This window comes from Molothrus ater, chromosome 16 (genome assembly GCF_012460135.2).
Source record: "Molothrus ater isolate BHLD 08-10-18 breed brown headed cowbird chromosome 16, BPBGC_Mater_1.1, whole genome shotgun sequence".
Taxonomy (NCBI): Eukaryota; Metazoa; Chordata; class Aves; order Passeriformes; family Icteridae; genus Molothrus; species Molothrus ater.
The window spans coordinates 9,196,661-9,220,526 of NC_050493.2; the positions used below are offsets into that span (position 1 = coordinate 9,196,661).

Sequence of the window (23,866 nt, forward strand, 5' to 3'; positions counted from 1 at the left end):
ATATAATGCTTCCTTTAGAAAGGAAGCATTAAATGCATTTAATCAATTTCCAGCAGACAAAACCGTAGTTTAACAAAAATCAAGTGTTGCTAGATTCCTCATACCCACAGAATAGCCTGCTGGTTAATTAAATTACAATTCTTCAAGCCACTGCCATTCTAGAGTGATCTAATTAGTTGAACTCTTCATGTTAAAAATACAGACACTTATTGTAAAATTCACAGTGATGTTTATCTCCATCTTTTAAAACCTGTAGCAGGTTAGGTGTCACTATGGAAGTTAGATGACAGAACTTTTAATTAGTCTTGGCAGTCCTTAGGATTTTGTTTTTGCTTTTCATATCTCAGTTACTTAAGATAATAAAGCAAAATTATGCTATCAACTTTAAATTAATAGTTTCAGGCGAAGGTTTGGTTTTTTTTTCTCCTTTTCTGTCTGCTTGAGGCACTAGAGCACAGATAGCCCCAGGCTGTTGATGGGACTGTGTGGACTGGAGATCCAGCAGGGTGGAGTTTCAGCCCTGCAGAAGTGTCTGGTCCAGGGGGAGTTCCTTGGCCCCTTGAGTTTCATTTCCTGCCCAGTCTGAGCCTTGCAACTGCCTGGGAAGGGTAAAATCTGATCATTAGTGGAGAGAGAAGCAGATTCCAAGGCCTGGGCTGGAGAAGGCTGGAAAGCACAGGGTTGAGGCTGTAACCCTTTATGTGCTGGGTTCCACTGCCTTGTCCAGGTGCTGGGATGCTGCTGCTTAGTTGCCACCTCTAAAATCCTGGGAAGAACAAGGTCACTGGGAGGGACTACTGATCTTTCTGTGCATCCAGGCAAAGCTTCAGGCTGTGTTTGGAAAATTGTAACAGCTTGGCATTTCTACGTGGGCCTACAGAGTTTAAAGTTTTTCTTTTCAGGAAAGGACCTCTGGAGGGTTTACTGCTTTTATTTATATTTTATTTCCCTAAAAATTTTAAGGATATAAGGAAAATTCTTCATACAAACAATCTGTCAGAAGAAAGAGCAAAGATATTTTTAAGATAATGTTTAGAGTAAGATTTTTGCTACTGCACTTCAGTCTTTCTGAATGACCTTTTAAGTATTGTGAGTGAACTTACTGTATTCCCAAAATTAAAATAGATAGCTGACATTTTGATATATTGCAAGTCGTGCTTGATTTTGTTCTAGAAAATCATCATGCAGATTGTGTCTGTGTGTGTGTGATGCGTATTTTCTGAATTACTCTTGCCATTTTTTGACCTGCACTGGGACAGCAGGCTTTTATTATGGAAGATTTTTAAGAACCATGGTGACAACTTACTTTTCTTTATTTCCAATTCAACAATATCCATGCCATTTCCAACATTTCTTAATTTCCCAGTATTTTAAAGATGCTCAGCAAGTGCATATACCTTATGCCTACACTGTCACTGCTAAATGTCTTTATTTTTAATGTCACCTTCTAGCCTTACTCATATGCAGCTTTTAATTGGTTCAGTCACGTGGGCCCTCATTAACAGATGTCCTACCTTCAGAGCTCGGTGCTGAGCAAACTGTTGTGCTCTGGGTGAGCCTCTGCACTTGCACTTTGTTAAAAATACTGAGCTGTGGCACCTCAGGCTTGGTCTTTCTGTGGGAAGCTTTTTGTATGCTTGGAGATTCACTTTTTACACCTGCTTGTGTTGAGTTTGTGATATTTTTGTATTCTCTGTTGCATCACTAAGATCTGCCCTTCCTCAATTTTCTCGAATTCATGGCTGACAAATTCACCCTTGCATAGGGCTCAGCTCTGAGTTTAACTAGTCAATTTTCCTATTAATAATACTTTCATGATTAATTTTATTCCTGGTGCTGTGTGTTCAGAGTCAGCTGAGGTACATCAAGGGTTTGTTTTACTCAGTGTGAGTTCTACACTTCTTGTGGTCTTGATCTCTGTATGGGCCATTCACTTCAGACTCCACGATCCCTATGGGTTCCTTCCAACTCCAGATATTCTGTGATTCTGTGGAACTTTGCATGAAAAAAGCCTGTTTTTAATAATTCCAACTAACTTCTGGCTGAGCTGTCAGAAACAATCCCTTGCTTTGGGAATTATTGCTATCATAAAATAGATTTCATATTGCTATTACATAGCTTCAATCTCTGAAAAATATTTACAGGTTAAGTGAATATAGCAAGAAAAGATTTAATCAGGTTAATACTACTTTCAAATGCCTAATTTTTGTAAGTATTTTGCTTTTTCTTAATTTTATTCCTTATTTTTTCAAGTGCTAAGTCATCCATGAAGGAAGACGCTTCAACATGTGCCAATTACATTGACAGTTTCTATATTTCAGTTTCTAGCTGGAAATTAAATTATGTTTATTAACATTCCCAATTTTATATAGAATCATTGAATCATTCAGGTTGAAAAACACCTCTAAGATCATCAAATCAAACTGTTCCCCCCAGCACTGCCAAGTCCTTCATTACCCCATGTCCCTAAGTGCCATATGTGATGCCTAAAGTTTTAGCTTTTCTATTTTCCAGATTCTTTGGTGCTGCTTTAGTGTGTAGTTCTGAGCTTCATATTAAATGTTGGTGAGCTCTCTTCACAGAGTAGGCAGACAAAACAATTCCTTCTCTAGCTTGGGACCAAGGACAACCAATCCAAATTTCAGGCCCAAGAGCATAAACAACATGGACTGAAGAGAGAAAAACAAGAAGGATGGGAATTCATGGGCTAAAGCTGGAATTGGACAATTAATTCCAATATGCAAACGGTGCAGAACTTATAAAAGTGAGAGACCTCGTGACTGGCCCTCCATTTTGTGACCATTTTGGGTTTACCTTGGGTGTAGCTCTGGCTGGGCTCTTGTGCTGCCCAAGGTGTATCATTGAGGCCTCCTAATTAATCCCTACTTTATTCTTTAACTCTGTCCAGCCTCTGTTCTAGGGCAGCCTTCTCATGGCACCACCTGCACACAGCTTTGAAATCCCTCCAGGGATGGTGAGTCTGCCCCTTCCCTGGGCAGCCATGCCAGGACTTGACAACCCTTTTGGTGAAGCAATTATTCCTGAAATCCAATCTAAATCTTCCTTGGGACAACCTGAGGCCATTTCCCCTCCTTCTGTTCCTGGGGAGGCCAGTCCCCCCCTGGCTGCACCCTCCTCCCAGGTGGCTGGGGAGAGTGAGAAGGTCCCTCCTGAGCCTCCTGTTCTGCAGGCTGAGCTCCCCCAGCTCCCTCAGCTGCCCCTGGCACTCCAGCTCCTCCCCAGCTCTGTTTCTTTCTCTGGACATGACCCAGCACCTCCATGTCCGGTTCTTGTCATGAGTGGCCCAGAACTGGACACAGGACTCGAGGTGTGGCCTCAGCAGTGCTGGGACAGTCACTGCCCTGGTCCTGCTGGCCATGCTGTTCCTAAGAAAATGTTCAGGTGCCTTCCAAAGAGAGAAGATAGGTTTACAGAGAAGTAGAAAATCAAATAAAATTTAATATAGTTAAGTAAAATTCTAGCTACAAATCAAAGCAACTAACACCTCAGATGTCTGTCATTGGAAATATACCTTGTGTATATTTCTTAACTGTGTATTTCTTAACTGTAAGACTAAAGTAAAAAATTATGTCCTTTATATTTGAGCTGCTGAGCAGTTTGATGGATCTGCTTTTCAGATCTGAGCTTTAGACACACACTAATACTTTGTAGCATACCATTTAGCTACTCACTCAGTTTTATCTTGAAGCAGCTCAAATTCTCAGTGGGCTTTTGTCTAATGCAGTGATGGAACACACAGTTCTTAGTGCACCCAGAGTGGCTTCAAGCAGTTAAAAACATGAGAGCCATTTTTGCAGTGGTACTTTAATTTCAAACAATGCATTAGATATAATTGTCATTTTTGGAAACCATCTGGTTGATATTTTTCAAAGGTGAAAAAAAAGTGAATTGGCAGATGAGATACATCAGTACTTCTGAGCAGTTGAAAAGACAAGGTAATTGGATACTAGAGAAAAGGAAAATAAAAGAAAGCACATGTTCTGACCCATCAAGAAGCAACTGGAAAAGTGAGTGAGGAATTCAAGGTAGGAATACATTAAAAAAATGTTTAAAATTGTACTACATCAAACTGCCACCATATGTTCCACAATGAGATAAAACAAAGTGGGTAATGGATCTGCTACCAAGGCTGTCAAGCCATAGGACCCTTTGGATATGTCAGTAATTAACAAATAACATCTGCTGTCAACTGCTGTACTTAATCAGCATGGGCAGGGCTCTCCTCCTCGTGTGACAGAGGGTACACTATGATAGTCTGCTTCTCCTTAGGGATTGAAAATGTCTTTGACCACACTGCTGTATGCAGAACTCCTGCTGAGGTGTAATTAATGGGAAATCTGGACATGCAGAAACAGCAGAACACAGTTAGATTGGCACTATCAGTGCAGCCTAAGAGCTCTGACTACCTTTGATAATTTTTCTGTCAGATAATTCCTGATGGCTTTAATGCCCTACTGTGTTTACAGATTGCACCTTCAGAGTGGCTGAGCAACCTTTTCAGATATGCAGAGAGACTAATAACCCACTACCTCATTTAAAGATGCAGAACAGGTATGATCTTGTTTTTGCTGATAACAGGGACATGAAAATGTGTTAAGGCTTGTTAATTGAGTCCTTGGTTACAGAGAAACTGTCAAATGCAATGCACCAATGCACCTTGAGAACCACCATCAATATATGGGAAATTAAAAGATGCTGAAGGTCTCAAAAGAAGTGAGGTTCAAAACTTCTCTGAGTTGCAGCAGTAGTGGAAATCTGCAGGAGTTGATCTATTTATCCTACCCATTTCTGAATTCATCCTATCCTGAGAATTCACACAGTTCCTCCAGACCAGAGGGATACTGGATGCACTGAAGTAGCTCTGTGCCCTTTAAGTAGAGCTGGTACAGAGAAATGGGGATTTGCAAAGCAAAGAGCTGACCTTTCATTCATATCCACATGTTCAAGAACAGATTTAAATACAAATCTTAGAATTCTTGTGCCAGAACAACAATTTGAAATAATGAGATTTTCCTTTAATCTTCATCAAGGCTAATTACACAGATAATATACAATTTATTACATAGATAATGAATATCTAATTAACTAAGATAACACTCAAAACTATCTGAAAGAAAGTGCTTAAGTTGGTAAATTTAAGTAAATTTGTTTAATCACAATTGGTTGCTGATGCAGGTGTTACTGTGCTGATGCAATGTGAGTTTTAAGCATCCCCTCTGATCTGATCAGACTGGTCTGGGTTGCACAGGATAATTCAATTTCTGTGATTATCCCTTTGCTTTCCCATGAATTGTGATAACAAAATATCAACTTTAAATAATAATTGTTTTAACTAAGACAATGCAGTATCAAGACAATCATAGGGCTGGCCAGTATGCATAGTCCCATTGTGAGGAGCAGTGTTCCTCTGTCCCTGATTGCTCTGCCAATTCAGGCAGCCATGTCCCTTCTCTGTCCCATAGCAAACACAAAGTCAAACACCTCCTTCTTAACCCCCCACTGAGAGTAAGATAAGGTTGAGAATCCTCACTCCAGTTTCTCTTTGCACATGGACTGTTCTGATAGCATTTAAAGACCAGAGACCCCTTACGAGTTGCACTTTGGTTGCTCAAAAAGAAGGCATTTAAAATACAAAAAATATTGTTTGACCTGACAATGTAGTTCTATTTAAGAAACAGAAAGTGTGCTGGATAATATATGCAGGCACCTCTGTCATGAAGCCTCATGGGGTTTCACACCCAATTATCTGTGACCACCTCTGGTTACCATAGCAATTCTCTCTTAATTAGAAATTCACTCTGCTCATGGCCTATCTGTGCTAAAGCAGGAATTCAGTTACACACTTGGGCATTTTATTTATTTGTTTATACATTGACTGTAATTTACTGTGTCAAATGACATCTATATTCAGTAGTGCTCTGGATTTTTGACTCAAACATTGATTAGAATTGTAAATCTTCATTGTGTCCTTGACCCACTTTCAGTCTGTGTATAAGGAGTGGGCCACCAGGAGAGAGGGCAGTGATGCTGGACATGTTAACACTTGAAATAATATGGTCAGTAAAGTGGAAGCAGCTCTCTGACTGCTGCTCAAGGGCAGGACTCTGTGAAACCTTTCACCTGCATTCAGGCTTAAGTTGGTTTTATCCCATTTTCAAAAGGAGGGGGTCTCTGCCCATATAAGTATTTGATAGCGTGTGAAGTTGTCCCTAAGGTGGACAAAAACCACCACAGAGTGTTTTAGTGACAGATGTAAGACATTTATTCCTTCTCTTGTCAAAAATAAGAGGAATGAGAATAATTTACATGCACTTTAAGAAGGCAAGTCTAAAAGTCAGGCATCATACCAATGCTCAGGGCACAAGCTCAGAAGCAGAGTATGATCCTAAACACTCCTTCCTGTAATCCTGGGGAGAGCAGAGACTGATAATTCTTGGAGTTCAGACCGAAACTGTAGTGTCAAAAATCTCTGTGGTTTCTGATGGAAGTATAGAACCTCAAAGCACAAACAACTCTTTCTAAGATAAACCAAGGCCCCAAACAAAAAGCTACAGCATGGATCAGTTATTTTGAGGCAACAGGACAAAAATAGAACATGATTCAGAAATGTACTCAGATAGTGCATTTATAAAACCAATTTAAGAGCTTCCTAAGCAGAATAGAATAGAAAAGTGGAAGACAAACTAGAATGAACTCATGCTTTGCAAAGTCCAGAGACTGGCTTTGAATGTTTGATCCACTTGTTGCAACATCCAAGGGCTACAGGGTTTTAGTCTTTAATGTGGAGTTCTTGGGCTGCAAGAGGTTTAGGACTGTACTTTGATATGACAGAACTGAGAGAAATAACATGAAACATTCAGCTTAAAACAGAAGGTTACCCTGTCTGCTGTCTTTCACAAAGATCTCTGCTGCAGGCCCTGACACCATGAGAGAGGCTTTACCATTTATGTAAACCCATCAGCCAGGTTGGAGTGCAATGCCACGTGGAGAAATTGTCACTGTATGCTATGAAGCTCATATAAATTATGTTATATCTTACTAATATGTAACGTGATGAAGAGCACAAGCCAAAGCAGTCTTATCTTCTGCCATATATTGCACCATGTCTCCAGATTCTCATGTAATTCAGTTTTTTGGTTATTGCTCAGAAATAACACTGTTACATCTGAGCAGGACCAGACAAAAAAATAGCAGGAGAAATCCAAACCAATTTCAGCTTTGTGGTCATGATGTGGACAGGAGATGTCAGCCAGGTGACAGCTGAGCCCTGTCAACTTTTATTTTTTAATTTAGTGCTTCTCCCAGCTTATTCAAATGCTGGATTCAAAACTAAAATGCAGTTATTTTTTTCTGAACATGCCTGGCATAGAAAGAAATGGTGTTTTTAATTTAATCTGTCTGAAAACATTCTTTAAATGAGTAATAAATAGTTCTTAAGAAGTACAAGTAAATTAGGCAGTCGGCATGTATCTTTAATTACAATTTTAGCCTTAATAATTATTCTTGAGTCAGCTGTACAGCATTATTTACTATAAGAAAACCTGCCATTAGATTTTAAAATCTAATGTCACAGTGCAATTGATTAGGGTAAAATGAGATTATCCAGCAGTAAAAGTTTCAGTGACTTCTCAGGAGAGCAGTCAGCATGTATACATATACATTTGCCAGCATTCTTAGTATAAACTAAACTAAATGACTTGTTATATGGTATCTTTGTTGTGCCTGGATTCTGATTTTCTATGAGTCATCCCTTGATTTACTGAAATAGAATAAGATGAGTAAGAGAGTCAATTTATAGGGAAAAAAGTCCTCAAGCTGCGTAAGGTCCAACACAGTTACAGAGGGATTATTCAACTTCTCTGTGCTCTTTATTGGCTCTGAATTTCAGATTTCTCCTGCCATTGGATATCTTCTGCAGGGAGGAGGTCTATAAAAAACCTCATCAAGAACCAGGGTCAGTCTTTATTACTGCATAGACCATAAAAGTTTTCTTTCTAATTTACATTTTCTATTGAATTTGGATTCATCTGTACCTGCAAAATTGCATCGCATGTAACACTGTGAAGGCACATAGCATGTTTATGTGATGAAGGGAATAAAAGCAGTTTTCTATTACCACCACATTAAGTTGGGATTGGATTTTGCATTATGAGTTATCATCTTATTTTACATATTGCTAAACAGAATGCAATGTTCCATTTAGATATAACTGAGCTGGAATGTGAGGGAATTTTAAGCATTTGTATAAGGACAAGAGGAGGGAGTACATCTGACATGTTTAGATTTTAAAGTTGTCTTCAATGTATAGCATCCTACAATTATCATACTGATGTTTTTCACTCAGAGAGGTAAAAAAACCTTTGCAGTATATTTGACTATGCTATCAGGAATAGTTTGAAAAGGTTTTAATTGCAGCATTAAGAAAATGAAATAGCAACAGTGTCCTGCAGAGAACTGTCAAACCTGAGAATTCTCTGGCTGTGCAAGGGGCACATACTGATAGTTTTACAAAGTATAAAGCCATACTACAGGGATATATTCTTAAGCCTGAAGCTTTTCCTCAAGACTCATTCTTTTAAATTATTTAGAGGAAAAGATACTAAAGAAGTTATCTCCTCAGTATCAGAACTAATGGACAAATGGTAATGCTAAACTTGTAGTTTTATAGTATTTAGTTCAAGATAAGCTACTGAGAACAGTAATTTTTAAAAAATAACACCTGACAATTTACCTTTGCTTTGATTTGTAAAGTCTTTGTCTATTTGTGTTTCGACTGTTCATTGTTATGTAACTGTTCCCATGGCCCATGGAAATCAGGTTCAGGCTGAGGTTAAATGGTTCCTTGTTAGAGCAGGGATGTGACCCAGGATGAAGGACTCGTATGCCTCCCTTTGTTTTCCTGCCTTGTAAATCTTCTGCCTCTGCATCCATGGATGCGTAGGAAGAGGAGAGCAGGTGTGAGGGAAAGGTCAGGGATGCTGTGAAGTCTGTGAGGCTTTCCTTTTACTTTGTATGAGATTTAGATGACTCCTTTGTGCAGATATATGAAAACATTCCTCAGTGAATGTTAGTGTTGTTTATTTTTAGTGAAGTATAAAGCAGGAAAGAAAGGAAAGCCCAGAGCAGGTAGCATGCACAGACCAAATGCCACCCAAATCCAGTGTTGACCCACAGTCAGTGCAATACTCAACTCATAAGAAGATTCCTTCACATATAAACGTATTTTCTATATGCATATCAAAGAACTGAATATCTGAAATTGCTAAACTGAAACAATTTGTGCATCTGTGTGGGTATGCAGTTTTAGTAAATCCAAATTACAAAGTTTGCCAGTGCACTGGAGAACAGAGAATTGCTTCTTTGTGGCTGTACATCTTTTTTTAGATTTTAGTGTAGTAAATGGTTCTGAGTTTGACATTATAACAAAGGATAATCCTATGAACAGTTCAAGTTACTATGTTCTATTAGCTACAAGCAAGGGATAAACCGTGATCATTTTCCCATTAAGGTGGGTTAGTTGAGGCTGTAATGGAGTACACGGGGTTTTAAAATCAATGCCACCATAGATTAACTGTACCTTCCACTGAGAGACATGGGAAGGATTCCCAGTACTTGGTTTCTCCAGATATGCCACATTCTGATGACAAATACCCAGGAAACTCAATCCATAGGCTGAGCCTACAGCTCCTCCCCAGAGGTAAAGGAAACCAGCCAGAGTTGCTTTGTCTAAAGGTGACTCTGGCTGCTGTGACTCTTGAGCTCCAAGTTCTCCTTGTTTCCTAGCCGTTATCTTCCTTTTGCCTGTAGGTTAGAGTTTTACAAGGACATCTAATTAAAGGAAAAAAAAAGCAGCTGTGCAATTGGTTTATTCTGATGTTCAAAATGTTTCCCAGAGTCAAAGTTTATTTTCCTATTTCCATGTGTGTTTCTCTGTGTCTGGCAAACATAGGTGCCAACTGATCATTTTGGAACTGGCTATTGCCTGATGCTTTTCTTGCTCTGCTGTCAGGTTTGTATGTACTGTACTCACATTTTTCCTTTGTTTCAGCCTGGTGTTTCACAGCTTGGAAAGCAATTTGTCTGGGCTGCTGGCTGGCTGAGCAGGGCACACAGTGCACACAGTGCTGCTGGCTGGCAGCTGGCAAGTCATCTCAAGGATACCTGTTCTGCAAGGAACCAGAAAAGGTGGTTGTTACTCTATTGGAAAAGAAGGCTGGTAGCAGACAGATGTTTGCATGGTGCTCTCCTTGTGGTAGTGCAAGAACTCGAAAATGGACTTACACCTGTACAGTGAGTAGGAGAGACACTGCCACAGGCTACAGCTGCACATAGGCAGTTGGGCAGCCACTGTTTTGGAAGGAGGGAAAGGATGGGGGAAGTCATGGAAAAGATGACATAGAGCTCAAAGTTTGTGAAATAAGGTAATTCCAGCTCCATCCCTTGGAGGGTATGTTCATTATGGACTTACATGCCAATTTTCCTTCTTACTGTCACAGAAACAGCAAATTTTTATGGATGGTAAGGAGTCTAGTTTTGACCTAATGTATTCTGAAACAGAAGTGAGAGTAAGCTTGAACAATGCAGGAACATTTAACTGGAAATGGTTAAGTGGGGAAGAGCCACAGTTGTTGCTTAGGTGATGTTCCCCTGTTTGCAGATCAGAGGTCTCATTACAGTCAATTAGTAGAAGGATGGAAATGAAAACAAGCAACTTTCACTATTCTTTTTTGTAAAAAGTTGTGCCTGAGAAAAAGGCATTGACTTCCACTGCTGAAATTTGTGCAAACATATTTCTCCTTCATTAGGTCACTGGTGTAAAGGAATTCCAAGCTATTTCCAAGGAGATTTTAAGAATAGGCTCATGCTCTGAGGATAAGCACACCTCACTTTGAGTGGGTACACTCTCTACTGTCTGGCAGCAGACATGAATGGCATGAAAAAAAGTAATTCAGGGAGAAAAGTTGTTTATTCAGCAGTCATACAATTCCAGTATGGAAGCCACTGGCATAAACAAATGAAAGAAGCGATTTATGTATGTACATAAAGAACATAGTGTGAAATTCCCATTTGTAAAGTGGTATAATGTACTACAGAGGCTTTTTAGTGTGAAAGAAAGGCATCAGGAGCAATTCTGAAACATATAAAGCTGACTGATTGTCTATAAGGCTCCTCAAAAAGAGCCATGTGAGAAAACAAGGCATCAATAAAGGGTATTGTAAAGTAGATTAAAGCAGCATACCAACAGAAAACCTCTTGTGTATTTAGGCCAGTATTTACAAAAGGACTTATGCTCCAGAATTAATCAAGCAGTAAAACTTCGGGACTTGTTGTTTCTCACTATTCTTAAAGAAGTAATTTTTCTAATTTAAGACACATTAAAACCCTTCAAAAATACCTTATTCAGGCAGTGAATTCAGATATTATTCAGATAGTGAGTAATACTCAAAAGCATTCATAGGCAATTGCTCACTGTGTGAAGCAAATAGGCTTTCATTCAGCATGAGAAGTGGATGCTTTCCCTCAAGAACTACATAGAGACAAAATCAGGAAGTGCCACCTACCTTTCATCTATTTTTTGTATTCCCCAGGTCACCTTATTAACACAAATAACACAGGACCAGTTCTTGGTGGAGATTTATAAAAGTAAATCTCATTATTTATCTTTTCAGGATTTGGTGAAAAGCACACCTAATGTTTCTACTTGAGATTCTTGCATTTTCATCTTCATATTAAACATTTAGAGATAAGTTTTCAGCAGGTAAAACAAATGCATTCAACCATTTTGCAAATTCTGTAAGATTTAAACTTTTCACAAAAATAGAAGTCCATATTGTAAAAATACAAAATAGATAAATATTAGAAATAACATGGCTTAAAGCATTTTTAATGTGTTATGAAATACAAATCAGATATACATTGCCCAGTATGCAAGATTTTGTAGCTGTATTAAGAACTCTAGCTTCATGCCAATAAAGCCTCCATCTATAATTCATTTTTAGTAAAGCAACATAATCTGTATATTAATATTTTAATATAGTAAAGGCTTGGAGAGACAAAGGAATGAAATTTTGGTAGGCAAAGATGTGGAGACACTACATTTGCTGGCCAGATCTTAGCTCCCCTTGGGGTTCTGATTTTGTGGCCCATTAAGCATTTTCTTGGTTTTTACTTTTCCTAGAGCACGGCACATAAACTCAGCCTGAACTTTGAGGTAACACTTTTGTGGTTTGTTCCTCTTGAAAATTCTTGAGTCATTTCAGTATGGGCTTATCTGGCTGGTGGAGGAACGGATCTGTTTTCAGGCATCTCTTCCAGGAAGAGAGGGGCTCATGAGTCAAGTTCACCCAGACCCATGTTAGTGCAGTGCTGCCCCTCCTTCCCTCACCCCAAACTGATTTCACTCCACACTGTGTGGAGTGAAAGGTGGTCATAGCTGAAATCTAATCACCTACCAGACACTGAGCCGAGACAAGATGCCAGATTTGATGGCTTTTGTCAAAAAAACTCCTGCAAGGGTCTGGAAGTAGCAGGAGTAGCCAAAGTAGAGAAGCTACATCCCTGCCATTTATATTTGAGTTACAACTTGAGTGACAAACTCAGAAAATGCCATGGTTGAGAGTCTGAAAAGCAAGCACTAGGAATGCACAGGGCAAGAGAAGCATGTAATAATTATGGCTGGTCTGCATAAAAACTGAAAAAAACTACACTGTAGAATTCAATCAGTCTGTTGTGTAAACCACAAATTGCCTTGAGCAAAAAAAAAAATGAAGTAACTTCCACATTAGGGAGCTTAAGCTATAATTTAGCAAAGTTAAAATTCATGTAATCCTATCATCCTTTATAAAACACTGGAATTAATATTGTTTGAGAAAATAAAATGTTAATCAATATTGCACCTACGAAAATTAATACTGTTCACACAAATAAGATCAGCCAAAGGCAGCATGTACATCTTAATCAGGGAACACAAAAGCAAGAGCTCTGGGGGAACCTGGAGTGGTTGTCTAGGAAACAGCAACAAAAACCCCAGGATATGAATTCTGCTGCTAACAAGCAGTCAAGGTTCATGAAGCCAGTACAACTTTTCAAGGGGCAAATTCTGAGAATTAGAATATCTTCTGAGAATTCCCAGATAACATAAAGTTTCAGAAATGTCACATAATTTAGACAAATAGGTGTGATGCAATAGACAAAACAGCCCTGCAGCATTGTAGATAGCCTGAGCCAGTGGCCATACCTGGCACCCAAATGTTGCATTTTTATGAGTGGTTGGTGGTTTTCCTGAAACCATCTTCACATCCACATGTAAATAAGCACTGATAAGAGTTTGACGGTGACATATTTACTGTAGGTGTTAAATCTGTGCATAGTACATGTAAGACAATGTTGAGAGCCAGCACAGAGTATTGTACTTTCCCAGTTGTAACAGGCTGGTGGGATGAGGTACTGGCAAAACATTATCAAAATGTATATATTTGCTTGTTTTTTAATGTCATGCACATCTTCTCTTTCTGCAGATCAATCTGGAATGCCAAACAACTGCAACACATCATATCCTTTCATATCAGATACCCTTGGGTTTTGTTCCAATCAATTATCGGTTTCACTTGTGAAAAGCAAATTGAGAGTTCATAAACAAAAAATGAATCTTCAAATTATGTTACTGTCCTGGATATCTGCAGTGTTCAGGGGTCAGCATTAAAGGATGAACTTCGTAAATTGCCTGGTCTAACAGTAAAAAAAGCAAAGTGTCTGGGTTTTTTTTCTTCCCCTCCAATTTGCAGCCAGGCAGTATTACAGCAAGTTGAGAAATTTCAAGTGTTATTGATTGCAACATTTTTTTTTCCTGTCATCTTCTTTGACAGATATTTTGGAGCAAGGATATTGGTACCTGAAAAGAGTCTTTTAACTGCAGTTATGGAACAGTTACCTGGGTAATATTACAGCCCCTGAGTGGCCTCCTCTCTGAGCAGCAGGTGTGTGTGTTATCTCCGTGGCACAGGAAGAAAGGCTGATAAGGAGTAAGGCAAGTTTCCCTGACACATTTTGTGTCATCCTCCTAAATTTCACCTCCTCTTGGATACCTGTCAGCCACCTCACGTCACGGAGACAGGGCTGAAACCTGAACAGAACAAAAGGGACACGAGTCAATCCAGTGGCCGGGGAGGGCACACGGTGTGCTCAGTCCCGTTATCAGGCACTCGATGAGCTCGGAGGCGGTGGCACAGGTGGCATTTGGCTGCAGTGAAGTGACAGAGCACAGACGGATGAGTGCTACCAGCGCCGCTCCGCAGGGAGCCCAGCCCTCCCTCAGGAGCCTGGAGCAGCCTCATCTGCCCTTCAGCCGCTCTCTTTGCCAGCTGAAATCCAAGTTTCAGGCTTTGCCACAAGCTTTCCTCCCTGCACAAAGCATCTGCCCCCTTCTTGGCTGCGGAGGGGTTTTCTCCTCCAAAAGGTCACCTCAGCTCCCAGCAGTCGCTGCTGGCTGCCTATCAGGGCTGCTGCTGAAACTTTTACCTATTCATCAATCTAAAGTTTTCCCATACTCTCTTCCCGCGGGGTGCCCTCCTCCAGCAACCTCCTGTAAATTAAAACCTGGATGATTTCCTCGGCTTACCGTGCCGCAGTTAACAGTGAAGGGCAGCGGCTGTCCCGGGCCACCCCCGCCTCAGCCACCACAGCGCGAGCTGGGGGAGCCGGCGGCCTCCGCAGGGGCTGGGAACTGCGGCGTCTGCTGTGCCAGCACCTCCAGAAAACACAGTTTGGAGCAGATCCCCAGGCTCCCTCCTCGCTGCGCCTCACAGGCGTCGTGGGAGTGTGCTCGCCTTTCCCTCAAACCGGCTGGGTGCCGTGCCCGGGTTTCTCTCACAGGCGGCCCGGCCTTGTCCCGAGGTGCCCGGGCTTGTCCCGGGATGCCCGGGTTTCCCTCAGGAAGGTGTTCCCAGCCCCGGTGGCGGCCGGCTGGGTGCGGAACCCCGGGGGCAATCGGCCGGGCAGTTTCTAGAACCGTCTGAGGACTCTTCCCTGTCCTGCCCTGCCCTGAGGACCAGATCCGACCCGACCCGACCCTGCCCTGCCCTGCCCTGCCCTGCCCTGAGGCGCCCTGCCCGCTTCCTCTGCCCTCCCCTGGCATGGAGGACTTTAATAGGAATAATATTTTAAAACAGAGCTTTTAGCTCTAACGTTTGTGTTGCCCGCGGGTGACCCGCCAAGGTTCCGGAGCTCTGCGGGGAGAAGGCGCTGTGGGAAGCCCGGAGCTGCCGTGTCCCCGGCGTGCCGCGGCTGGCCGGGGTGGCTGCCGGCTGAGCAGAAAGGCAGCAGATGTTTAATGTCTGTCTGTGAAATGCGAAATGCCACCCGGCTCTTCACTGCTCAGCCCTTTACGCTATTTCTCTTATGGCTGCCTCGCTTCTTTTGTTCTTCCTTGGCAAGCTAAACGAGGAAGGAACTCGTGAATTAATAGAGGAGGAGGTGTCAAAATTTAAATGATTTTTTTTCTTGCTACTATTTACTCAATTTGCAACACTTGTCACTGAGGGAAGTAATATAGTTACTCATAAAAGAGAAATCCGGAGGCTTTTAATGTGAGAGTTGGTAAGGCAGGAGCTTCTGGAGGAAACCTGCCTTTTCTCCCTCCTCTGGAAGGTCAATTGTTACCCTTTGTCCCAAGGGGTGTGAGTCCTCTGCTCTCACCATTAATGTCATTAGCTCATTTGGCAAACGGTTCCCTTATTTATACAAAATATATAGCAAAAATAATTTAATTAACTTCATAATTGGTTTTTGAAACTTAAAATCACAAGGCATTCCTAAACAGGTATTTGTGCTATAGATGAAAAACCTCAAAAAGCTTGGAGACCAGAAAACTTTTATCTCTTCAAAATTAAGCTTGAAACCTTTGTCCTTTCTCTGTTCAGTCCATGTTATAGACTCGATGATCTTTTGTCTTTGAGTATATAAGTTTTTCCCTTGGTACTTTACTTCAGCAGCACTCACCAGACAAATTAATCTAAAATGAAGTTTACAACAATGTATCTGAAGTTTCCAGGCCCCAGAAGAACTTGATTTGTGTAATGGGACAGGACTTAATTCAGTTGTAATTTTAATACAAGTTTAAGTAGCAGCTCTTCATAATTCTTTAGCCAATTATATCTAACTGCTCACAGATTATGATTTGTATGTGGTTTCAGTTAATTGTATAGCACCCCGTCAAATTGGTAAATACAATTGTCCTCAGCTTTTGATAGACTACAGAAGGAGACACAGATATGAGTAACTTTCCTGGAATGACAGATGGGACTGCAGCAAGTCTGGCCATTATGTTTCAGTTGCACTAATATGTTATGGATCAGCATTACAAAATAAGCCCATTAACACTGTCGAGAAAGAGAAAGTCATTGGCAGAGCAAGGAAAAGAATTTATGAATACCATTTCCTAATCCTTCAGTCTAAACACTAAACCCTGTTGTCATTAAGAATTCAAAAATAGAGAATATTGTTATTACTAAACTGTGATCGTGCATTTTTATTCAAGGTTTACCTCACATATTGTAATATGTTATGGAAGATGTTGACAAAGTGGAATTTCTTAAAGGAATGACAAGCTGTCGTGCAAAGGCTGCTGTATTTGCAGTGTCTGTGACTCAGTGGACTGATGATACTGTCACTTCTTGGAAATTCTGAGCGGAAGAGGCTACAAATAAACCAAGTCTCTGGCTTGCTAGTCATATGCAAGGAATAGCTATCTGATGAAGGGAAATTATATAACTACATAAGGACAGCATTTTTTATGCAGCCCTGGAAGCAGCCCCTGTTGGTCTCTTTACGGAGCTAGTGAAATGTGCATCAGATACAGCTGAGTGCATGTTTAGTCTGTACATTTCTATAGGAGAAACCTGACCCTGTCCATCTTTCATTGTGAAGAGGTTTGGACAACTTCTGCATTTGAAAAAAGGACAGCTGTGAAGTAAATGAAAAATAATATCTGGACCATGAGGAGTTACTTCATTAGTTCTCAAAACATGGAACAGAAATTACTTCTTAAAACATGGAGCAAAACTCCCCAGCATCTGCAGCAAAGTGGTCTAGAAAGTCTTTCACAGCTTGATCTGCAGCATAATGACTATGGAGCAAGAAAATCCCATGTGGTTCATGTTTATGGTGTTTGTTATTACTGGTGATTAAAAAAACTACAAAGAAACAAAAAATAATCCTTGATTCTTGTGCTAATTAGTGTATGGCACACTGCAAACCACTAAAATAACAATGGCTGATTTAGTTAAGAAAAAATTGTGGTAAACATGTAGAAAAATTAGATAGTATGATAACCCTCACAAACCCCTAAATATTGCATTAAAAAAAAAATAAAGTGAGTCCAGTATTGGTCTCTGCTGCTTTTAGAGGTGGGAGGATAATTCATTACGATTCAAGGAGCAGAGGCAGTCACAGGCCATGTTTTCTCCTGGAGTATTGATGTATTTGTACACATTGGTTGGGAGTGTTTTGGATCATTATAGCTGTGCCTCTTGTGAAGTGTAGGTGTTTGCATTCCTGACTCGCACAGAGCTGCGAGGGCTTGGAAAAAACAGTCTCTGAGCTGGTGTTGAATGTATGTGTGTGGGGCTTTCTTTAGCTGAACCAGGAGTCTCTGCCAAGCTCTCGGGTAATGAATGAACTTGCTGAAAGCAGAGGATGTAAAGGTTAAATGGAAGAAGGAAGGTAGATCAGGGTGTGTTTCTTGAAGGTGAACTGTAGAGGAGTTCAGGGATTCAAGCATTAATCACTGGGCTCGGTGCATGTTTGTCATAGGCAATTATTGGGTACATCACCGCTGCCTTTGAAGTGCTGTGTCTTCTCTCCTCCTTCGCAACAATCCAGGACTGGATGCCAGTTTTGTTCTCCTGTGTGAAAAGAAAGTTTGTGCCTTTCCTATGAAGATCATGAAAAGGGTAATGTTCCCCTCTGGCTTTCCTTCTGTACCACTAAAGTAGAGATGCTGGGATGACTCCTCTAGAAGACACAGCTCCACCTCTTATTTCCATACTTTCTATACATAGCAAATCTACCTTCCTGTTTCTCTGGGAGATTGGGGAGATTTCTTTAGTGTTTGAAAATGAAGCATCATTTTCTTTTCCACATAAGAGCACCCAACCTGATCTTCTGGCTACATTAGGAAAGAAGAAGTGCTATAAAACAGGCATGGCATAATAGCCTCTTGATGGATGTTTCCCATGTCAACATCACTATTTGAGATCATTGCCTTAACCCAAGGTTTGCACAATTTACTACTTTCAGAGTGACTTGTGAAATCAGTTCTAAAGTCACTTGGTATGAATTCTAAAATGATAGGGCATGAACAGAAGCAGACCTGCTGTCCCTTGTCTTTAATATCAGAAAAAACTGTGTAAGTAGGCCATGGAGAACAGGAATTGTGATGATATTTGGTGAGTTTTCCAGTTTCTTCAGCTTTTACATTTATTGAGGTGATTCTTACTGAATAAGCCTCTACATTATCATCCTTTTGTAGAGCTTATCTTCAACGTTTTTGGAGTCAGTGTGGGTGGTTTTCACAAGTATGTCTGGACACCACATTTCTTAGACTTTTCATTCTTGCTGTGGTTACTTGGTCATTTTGATCTCTCCTTGGCAATATTTCCAAGCAGTTCTGGAATAACTGATGCTAGTGATTTAGATCTGACACTGTTGGTAATGGACACTTTGTTTAGCTATATGATTTAATAATAAAGCTGCAGAACAGAAATATCCACATATTATTTCTTTTAAAAGAAGCTCTGGTCTTTGTAGGGTTTTTGCAAACCATGTGTACACACTTCCAAATATTAGGTTTTCTAAAGTATGAGCTGTACAGGGTAGCAGGCTTGCCATTAGCTCTGTTTTCTTGTTTTTCAACAGTAAATAGCAAACTAACTAATAAACTGGAAATGGCAAGCAAAAATTCTAAAGGGAGAATATGTGATGCAAACTCTGGCTTCTGGGGAGGTAGAAGGCAAAAGGGAAAGGAAATAAAATATCCAGATTTCCCAGATTTTCATTTAATCCCCTTCTTGTCCATATGAATGTATTGTAGAATGTAAATCTATTACTTCATATTCCTTTGCCTTTTCAGCTGCCTTGCTTTTTATAACATTTACTGTATTCAGATTTAGACTAAGCTTAGTGACTTCTCCAATCTTTTATTTCAGGTTTGCCTATAAGCAGTAAATATACAGCCCCAAAAGGAATGCAAATATTATATCTATGTCATAATTAGCATTAAGACATTCAAGAAAAGTGGAAAAGAGCTTTATGGTTTTGCTGTATGAAAAAGCTATTTATCATTATAGATCTTCATTGAAAGTTGTTTTCATCTGAGTGATGGTTTTGGAGATTGCATACTAGGGATGAATACAAATACACCTGCTTTTGTCATAAGCTTTCCTTATGAAAACAGTGAATTGTCTTGCTCTGCCCTTTAGTCTGCTAATATATCAAATTGGACTTGCTTAGTCATCTGTGTGGCAGTTACACTGTGAACTGTTTCCATCCATTTCACAGAGCCATTAGTAATAACGAAATCTTGATATGTTTAATACTACAAGATGGACTGTCTCACAGTTCCTGTTCTCAGGATGCTGTAGGGTCTGGGAGACTCTTGAAGAGTTCTTAACATTATTTCCATATTCTTTGAATATTTTGAAAGATTATATAAGACTTACTTGGGTATTACTGTTTTTTGGTTTTTTTTAAGACTCTTATCCTCAAGAAACTTAATGTTTTCTTGCAGATTTATTTTAAGATGAAGTAATAAAAAATAGGTGTCTACCTCAAGGAATTTCCTTTCAGTTAAAAAAAAAATCTTACAAGAATTGCCTTTTGATAAGCTTTTCCCCAGTGCTTGCTGGCTTACAGAAATATGAGTAGGTCTGGTTATCCTATGAGGATTGTCTTAGACTTTCTGAGCTGCTTACTGCCTGGGATGGACCTTTCAGACTTTGCATCTTGTAACATTTTTGTGGTGAAAGGGTACTGGGAGAATATTCCTGCAAAATACATTTCTTTTATGCAACTTCAGTACATGCTCAGTGGTGAGTATGCTAAATTAATTTGGTTGCTTAGATCAACCACCTGGGAATAATGAAACCCTGCAGTGTGGAAGAGAGGCAATAACACTCCACTGTTTGTCACTCCTCTGTCCATTCCTAGGGAGTTCTGGTGTTGATCATAACACCAATAACAGTAAAAATGCACAGAGAATCTTGTTGGGTGACTGCACTGCAGCATCCCCGTGGTCTTTGTTTTCTGTTTGTGCCTCTGAAATCTCTTTTCTCATGGCATCGTGTTGGGTTTTGAATGTGAGACTCTTACACTGTACTGTCCCCGTGTTTATCTCAAGCATCTGCATGCAGTCCCCTGCTGCTAAGTGAATTCTTATGGGGGAAATGGCTCCACTGTTTATTGAACTCCAACTGTTGAGTTTTTCTGGAAAGCATCATTGATATGTGGCAGGGTTTGCCTATAGCAGCTACATGAGCTCTGCCTCGGTGCGAGGGTAGGGGGAGAAGCATTCCTTTGGGATCTTCGTGTTACCTGCAGGCTTCCTGTTGACTTTTTTCTCCTTTGGGGTGGAAAGGGACCACCTGCATCTGTTATGCTGATGACACATCTTGGCTGCTGCAGATGGGGTGCACAGGAGCTGGCCCTAGGAGCACGGGTGGAAGGTGACAGTCTCGTGCCCAATCTTTGTGCAGACTGTGTTGCCATTTGATGAATATCCAGCCAGTCACTCTTGATAAGTATTGCTATAAGTGACCTAGAACTTTGTGTTTTTTCATTTCTTTTCCTTTTCTAATCAGGCAGGCAGAAACATATGCTTTGATCAGTCATCTTTCTATTTTCTTATTCCTTTACCCGCAGGTACCAGCTTTTATCATTTCCCACAGCTCTGTGCATACAAACACCATAAACAAGTAGTAAAGTGTCTGAGTCATCAGATATAGGTCCTCAGGGAGTCTTACAGAAGAGAAGTAGATCCTGATTTTTGCTGCTGTTGCTGTGCTTATGTTAAGAGTCCCATGACACTGGCCTGGTACTCATTTATAAGGAGAAAAATTCATACCCAGATGAAGAAATCAGGAAAATCAGAATATTTGTAATCTTCTGGTGGGTCTTATGTACCTACTAAACAGCAGATACATATATAGCAGTAACTCTTTTCCATTGGGTTTTAAAGCAAAAGTGGGAAATAATTGATGTCATTAACAATGACTAAATTTGCATATTTATTATATTATGCCAATGAAGAGCAGGACTGTGAATAAACTAATGTTATAAGTGGCAAGGGATGTTTTTTGGCTGGTGTGTTATGTGGAATCTTATTACTTTGACAATTGCTGATTTGATGCCTTCCCAAATGCTGCTTTTTCAAATAGCTTCTTCTAGGGAAGCCTCCTCAAAAAATTCCCTCAGATTTGATAGCTTCTGCCATAACACAAATTATGTTTTTGCCTCCATTTCTACACAGTGTTATTTGTATTTGAGAAACTATCTGAAGTCATACATGGATGAAATATGGAAACATTCAACAGGTTCATAAAATTCATATAGATCATCCTTCCAATCTACTTCTTAAGACAGCCTTGCAAACTTGTAATGCACACGTATTCCAGATATTGTTTATTGTTTCTGTTGTCAAAAGAGACTTATTGAGGAGAGAAAAATAAAGCCAGCATTAACCCAACAGAATCTTAAAAAGGTACTTTCCATCTTCAGAAAGCATGGAGACAGATAAAGCACGTTGATAAGCACACTAGTGCAAGTGAAATCAGATTTAATATCAATATCATATGGTCATCAGGATCTGGTGTACTGTAAATTATTAAACATAATCTTGACAGTTGCTCCCTGCAGCTTGTGGTCTTAAGGTGATAAGAGCCTTTGGACAGAAGTCCTCAGCTTATAATAATTCTGTAATGGTGCTGGATGTGCACTGCCTGTGGCAAGGGCACTGACTTAAAAAGAAATCTAGTGAAATCCAGGACAGAGCAATGAGGAAAGAGTAATTAATATATCATAACTGAGATTTTTCTGATGTGAGCTGAAATTTACACGAGCAAGAACTGAGAGATTTGCTACAGATTTCAAGAATTGCCAATACTGGGAAAGGCCTGCCAAAGGATAAGGATGTTTCAGTCACCCATTTGCAGTGAACTGATTTTCAAAGGTCAGCACTAATGTGACATCTCCCTGTTTTCAGACTGTTGTCTTGTCCATGTGGGGTGGACTAAAATTCAGGTTGATGTTAGGGAGCTTTAGTGGTACTTACCCTACATGTGACTTTGTAGATGACATGAAGCAAACAAGCAAAAAAATAAGAAAAAAAACCCCAGAGCTCTTTCATTTATCTTATTCCATATATATTTTTTGTTTCTGCAAAATTTATTAGAGAAGAAAGCAAGTCAGAATTTCTTAAGGTCTGCTTAAAGTGTATTCTCAGTGGTCTGTGGTTCTAGCTGTAGGAACTTAATAGATATAAATTACTTTTCCCCTCATCTTGACAAAAAGAATTGGCAGAAAAATTTTGTATGTCTACAATATAAATCTTCTAGAAGATGAAATACAAAAGCACATCTCTTTTTTAATGCGTGGATTCATGCACTCTAAAAGTTTAAAAACATGGATATTCAAAAGCTGTGATCAGTAGATCAAATTGGCATTCTCTTTGAACAAGTAAGAAAGACAGGTTTTAATGATATGAATAAAAATAACTTTCTAACAACTAGATTCTTACAAAATAACCTTGTCCTCATTTGCTACAAAGGACTTCAATCTCTGTTTCAAGTGGAATGGAATTTTTGGAGTAAAATTCCAAGTAGTTGTAGATGTTGGGACATCTGTTGTTTGTGTGACATTACGTTCCAGTTTGCCAACTTAAAGACCAGCAAAAAATTGTCTGCAAAATACCACGGCTACCCAGAGTGTGGAGCCAGGTCACTGAACTTCTGATATCATTGTATTTTCTTTCATAAAAATGGAACAGTAAGTGGAACTGCGATTAGGGGGTGCCAAAGTAAGATTTTATTTTTCATAAATATTTTATGCTGATTGTCAAGGGAAGGTTATGTGTTTATTTCAGCTTAAGTGCATGGTCTGAGCAGGGTCTGGGTAGATGACATCCAGAGGTCCCTTTCAAAATAAAATTTTCCCTGATATATTAACAAGAGCGTCTGTATGTACAAGTGTATCTGCATGTATGAAACAAAGTGAAAATAATTTTTTTTAATCTTTGCAGACAACAGTATGCACAAGTAGGGATATTGCAGGAATGTTTTGTTGCCTCCAGAATAGTTCTGCACTTGCCCACCAATGTATGAGAACTCTTTACTGTGGCAGAACAGTTCATGGAGGCCCAGAGAAGAGCATGGCCCCTTCACACATAGGCCACGCTCCTTGATACAGCTCCCCACACCTCTGGTAAGTTGTGCTGACTTCCATCCCTTGGTTCATTTACCTTCTCAGGGTATTCCCAGGCCATCAGCTGTTTAACAAAGCACATTATTGACACTCATCTGCTTTATTACTCCTTGACCATGAAAGACAGTCCTGGACACTTCTGCTCAATTTGCTGATGGGCTTTGCTAAACCCTTCCCTTGGGAGTTGATATCTATAACAGTCCTAGCTTACAGAAGGACTTGTCACAGAGTATGTGAGGCTGGAATCACAGTTTTGGGATCACTTATCCTGGACTGGAGAGTGCATCTTAGAGCCTGAAAGTCTTAGGATTTCTTTTTGTTTGTTTCTATTGAAATTCAGTGAGATGAAGTGGCTCTACTTATTTGAGATTTGCAT

The 23,866-nt window shown here is 39.9% G+C and overlaps 2 long non-coding RNA genes across 3 annotated transcripts; one reads left to right on the forward strand and one right to left on the reverse strand.

Moving 5' to 3' along the window:
- Positions 1 to 95: 95 nt before the first annotated feature.
- Positions 96 to 14,185, reverse strand: LOC118692348 (uncharacterized). Of its 2 annotated transcripts, none has more exons than XR_004981138.2 (3): positions 13,952 to 14,185; positions 10,052 to 10,187; positions 96 to 599 (listed from the first exon to the last, which is right to left on the reverse strand). It is a non-coding gene; the product is annotated as an uncharacterized LOC118692348 (long non-coding RNA). The 2 variants fall into 2 exon arrangements; XR_008508646.1 differs by lacking the exon at positions 96 to 599 and adding an exon at positions 9,805 to 9,822.
- LOC118692349 (uncharacterized) lies at positions 4,509 to 14,236 on the forward strand. Its single transcript, XR_004981139.2, has 3 exons — positions 4,509 to 4,572; positions 10,070 to 10,206; positions 13,539 to 14,236. It is a non-coding gene; the product is annotated as an uncharacterized LOC118692349 (long non-coding RNA).
- Positions 14,237 to 23,866: the final 9,630 nt, after the last annotated feature.